The sequence below is a fragment of the Salvelinus sp. IW2-2015 genome, linkage group LG6.2, assembly GCF_002910315.2.
Source record: "Salvelinus sp. IW2-2015 linkage group LG6.2, ASM291031v2, whole genome shotgun sequence".
In the NCBI taxonomy this organism is placed as follows: Eukaryota; Metazoa; Chordata; class Actinopteri; order Salmoniformes; family Salmonidae; genus Salvelinus; species Salvelinus sp. IW2-2015.
The window spans coordinates 18,919,387-18,924,442 of record NC_036846.1 but is presented as its reverse complement, the minus strand read 5'-3'; the positions used below and the strand labels follow the sequence as shown (position 1 = coordinate 18,924,442).

Here is a 5,056-nt window from a genome sequence, read left to right as displayed (position 1 = left end):
CTTAAATCAAACTAGAGCATCAATAAATGTCAGCAAATAATCCAAAGGTGTTTAGTGCGATCAGAGAGTTTGTTCTTATTAAAATGAGTTTTCAATCCAAGAGTGGTGTTTCTCCTTATTGATGACCAAAATACAAAGTGTACGAATAACTTCAAAACTGTCACTGTAGGCTCTTATGCTCTTTTGTATATGGGCTGAACAACTATGTTGATAATCCATATAGCCTACTGAAGTAAATAATTATAATTACAATAATAATAATGAAAACATAATGATGCATTAGATACATTAACCTAATATTCATATAGGTCTGAAATGACACGGCTTTAGTGAAGACTAAACCACCATAATTGTTATTTACAATAATGTACTTAAATTACTCAAAAACATATATTTCCTGCATGGGAAACAAGATGAGGGAACACATCTCGACAATCTGGTACAAAAAAGTAAAGGACCGAGTAGTCTACATACTCGGAAAAGGAAAGTAATTTGCTAAGTTTCCATGAACTTGTCCAGTGATTTGTTTTGACGACATTTAGAAAAGCAGCATAGAGAAAATAAATTCGACAATTGCCAGCCAGCTATGGTACATTCTGTTTTAACCATCGTGTTCGCAATAGCTATCTTTTATCGTTCAATAAAAGACAGATAATTCATTCATCAATTAAATGCAGGTGAACATATAGGCCTATGTAGGACCAAAGTGACAATATGGTGATTGAAAATAATGAAAGTTAGCTAGGCGCTATTTCAGTGGCTGATTGATTGATGTGCTCTGTACAGCTCTGATATCATTACAGGCGAGACAGTTCTTTCAAGGTAGGATTTCAACGATCTTGATGATTACAATTGTAACACTTTCAGAGCCTTATATTAGCAAAAACTATAGTGTCGAATAATAATGAGGTGATTGAAGTGTTTCATTACCCATTTAGGCCAATTGCGCAGTTTATGTCTCCGGTAGCCCGTAAAAGCCGAACGGATATAATGCAAGAATTTACATGTTTGCCATATTCTAATAATTATAATGTACCAACGTATCGCCACGGTCAGTGCTATGGTGAAACGTGCACTCCTGTAGATCGGAAACAATTGGATGGTTAAACTTGCCAGCCAACCACAAAAAGGTACGAAGCAATTCAGGCTTATTGAAAGTTAGGACATCATTGTCCTGCAAATTAACATTATTTGTATAGTTGAATGTTTATTTGCAAGCAGTATGCATTAAGATTACATGTGAAGTGAACGTTACGTCACACGGTGACATAACGTGCCCAACGTAGCTACCTTCAAAATGATTCGGCAATGACCATTTTTTCGAAAAACACCGTTTCCACCATCATTTGTTCAATAAAGAAAGTTCTACAAAACAAATATCCACCCTGTGGAAGCAATAAAATGTTGTCTATCTTTAGAAGGTTTTCCTGTATCTGCCGCTTCTATTAGACGTCGTAATAGAAAAAATTTGCGACATTGCTTTTGTCGAATAACGTGTGTCAATGAAACATGTCTAATATAGACTATTTCAATTTTTAGATTAATAAGACCAACAAATAATGAAAATTGTAGGTATCAAAAAAATACGAGGTAGCCTATGTATTTATATTATTCCATGTAAAATTAGGCTAATGCGTATTTTGATAATTGATAATCTGGGTGGTTAATAATAAGCCGAAACCGTTACAATACCTTCTTCAATGAATAAAGCAGAGTGTAAATAATCAAATTAATTTTAGAAAAAACTCTCCAGACAATACGTTAAATGTACCCTTTTTCATTAAGTCTAGTAGCCTAACCTACAAAACGGATATGAAAAATATTCTCCATACACTCTCCAAAGTCTCATTTACTCACCAGGTATTATTTGAAAATATATTGTACTTACTGACGTAAAGGTCATAAGCTACCTTACAACAAGCGCAACTCCACAGAACTACCCTCTTGACGCACTCGTAGACGGTGCTGAATGATCAGACATTTATGATTGTCTCCTATAATGGCTTTCACCCAACTCTCCCCACTCAAAAGAGTGTACCAGCCTACAGCTATCCACCTATGACTATAGCTGAATTTAAAAAGGTCCAATGCAGCCGTTTTAATCTCATATCAAATGATTTCTGGGTAACATTTAAGTACCTTACTATGATTGTTTTCAATTAAAATCATATTGTACTTACTGACGTAAAGGTCATAGGCTACCTTACAACAAGCGCAACTCCACAGAACTACCCTCTTGACGCACTCGTAGACGGTGCTGAATGATCAGACATTTATGATTGTCTCCTATAATGGCTTTCACCCAACTCTCCCCACTCAAAAAGAGTGTACCAGCCTACAGCTATCCACCCTATGACTATAGCTGAATTTAAAAAGGTCCAATGCAGCCGTTTTAATCTCATTATCAAATGATTTCTGGGTAACATTTAAGTACCTTACTATGATTGTTTTCAATTAAAATCATCGAGAAAAAAAAATACAAAAATAGCTTCTTAGCAAAGAGAACTTTCTCAAGTTAGAGTTTTGCTAGGACTGTCTGGGAGTGATCTGAGTGAGGAAAACTAGCTGTTATTGGTAGAGGGGTTAGGAGCTCTCTTTCTTCTTGCCTGGTGACRTCACCAGACAGGCCAACACTCCATCCCACCACAACAGGCTGACATTTCAGGTGGTCCTTTCAAACAGCTCTTACACTAAAAGAGTATTATCATAGTTTTCACAATTTCACAGTATTMTTCCAACCTCATAGTGTGGAAATAAATATAAAACACAGACAATCACGTTTTTGACTGAGTTGGGCCTTTAAAATAATCCAATAAGTAATCATCTTGTTTTTCAAAAGTATCTGAAATCTGATTACAATATTTTTGCTAACATAACAGATAACAGTTTCAGGTTTTTTGCAATCAAATTATAAACTCAGCAAAAAAAGAAATGTCCTCTAACTGTCAACTGCATTTATTTTCAGGAAACTTAACATATGTAAATATTTGTATGAACATAACAAGATTCAACAACTGAGACATAAACTGAACCAATTCCACAGACATGTGACTATCAGAAATGGAATAATGTGTCCCTGAACAAAGGGGGGGTTAAAATCAAAAGTAACCGTCAGTATCTGGTGTGGCCACCAGCTGCATTAACTTCTTATGGCTGCAGGGCAGTATTGAGTAGCTTGGATGAAAGGTGCCCATTTCAAACGGCCTCGTACTCAATTCTTGCTCGTACAATATGCATATTATTATTACTATTGGATAGAAAACACTCTCAAGTTTCTAAAACCGTTTGAATTATATCTGTGAGTAAAACAGAACTCATTTTGCAGCAAACTTCCTGTCAGAAAGTGAAAAATCTGAAATCGAGGCTCTSTTCCAGGGCCTCCCTATTMATYTGCTTGAAATCTATTAGTATACATGCACTTCATACGCCTTCCACTAGATGTCAATAGGCAGTGAGAGAAGAAATGGAGTGTAYAGCTWKATCTRWGGTCAAAAGAGAGGTCTTGGAATGACATGACCCCAATTTCCTTTGTTCAGGAAGGCGCRGGWAGKACATCAGCATTGRCTTCTGAAAAGCTTTCGTTATAGACGGCTACTATCTCCGGCTTTGATTTTATTTGATAAATGGGACAATATCATCGTAAAGTATGTTTTTTCAATATAGTTTTATCAGATTATTGACATTTTTTCGGGAGTTTTGGCGTGTTCCGTTCTCTGCGTTTGGTGATGATGGACAGCTTCGCGCCACTTTGCTAGCTTTGGTTGCTAAATCKACAGACGAAGAGGACATTCTAAATCCAAACAACGATTGTTCTGGACAAAGGACCCCTTGTACAAGATTCTGATGGAAGCTCAVCAAAAGTAGGACCCATTTATGATGTTATTTCATATTTCTGTCGAAAATGTTTAGACGTATATTCCGCCCAGATTTTGGGCGCTGTCTCGCTATAACGTAAGCTGTATGTCGTACTAAAGTTATTTTTAGAATTCTAACACGGCGATTGCATTARGAACTARTGTATCTATCATTTGCTGTACAACAAGTATTTTTTAGTAAAGTTTATGATAAGTTATTTGGTCAGAATAGGTGAGTGTCAGAAATATATCCGGAGATTCTGGAAAAAAGGTGCTACGTTTTCACAATGTATAACCACGGATTTCAGCTCTAAATAWGCACATTTTCGAACAAAACATAAGTGTATTGTATAACCTGATGTTATAGGACTGTCATCTGATGAAGTTTGTCCAGGTTAGTGAAAAATTATATATCTTTTGCTGTTTTTTTGCGATCGCTAACTTTTGCTGATAAATGGGTTGTGTTTTTGGCTATTGTGGTAAGCTAATATAATGCTATATTGTGTTTTAGCTGTAAAACACTTAAAAAATCTGAAATATTGGCTGGATTCACAAGATGTTTGTCTTTCATTTGCTGTACACCATGTATTTTTCATAAATGTTTTATGATGAGTATTTAGGTATTTCACGTTGGTCTCTGTAATTGTTCTAGCTGCTTCGGTGCTATTTCTGATTGTAGCTGCAATGTAAAACTATGATTTATACCTGAAATATTTCAAACAAAACATAGATTTATTGTATAACATGTTATAAGACTGTCATCTGATGAAGTTGTTTCTTGGTTAGTGACTAATTCTATCTCTATTTGGTCGGTTTTGTGCAAGCTACCTGTGCTGTGAAAGAAATGTCTGTGCTTTTTTGTATTTGGTGGTGAGCTAACATAAATATACGTGGTGTTTTCGCTGTAAAACATTTAAAAAATCGGACATGTTGGCTGGATTCACAAGATGTTTATCTTTCATTTGCTGTATTGGACTTGTTAATGTGTAATGTGTGAAAGTTAAATATTTATAAAAAATATCTTTTGAATTTTGCGCCCTGCACTTGGACTGGCTTTTGTCATATTGAGCCCGACTTAGGGCTTGCAGCCATAAGAAGTAAGTACTGCAGTGCATCTCCTCCTCATGGACTGCACCAGATTTGCCAGTTCTTGCTGTGAGGTGTTACCCCACTCTTCCACCAAAGCACCTGCAAGTTCCCGG

General features: G+C 36.0%; 1 protein-coding gene across 1 annotated transcript in view; it reads right to left on the bottom strand.

The window, feature by feature from the left end:
• LOC111965929 (NXPE family member 3-like) overlaps window positions 1–2,280 on the bottom strand; it is a 37,626-nt gene extending 35,346 nt beyond the window's left edge. The window contains exon 1 of the mRNA XM_024147175.2: window positions 2,181–2,280. The gene's annotated coding sequence lies outside the window, so the exon portion shown is untranslated. The remainder of the gene's footprint in view (window positions 1–2,180) is intronic.
• Window positions 2,281–5,056: the final 2,776 nt, after the last annotated feature.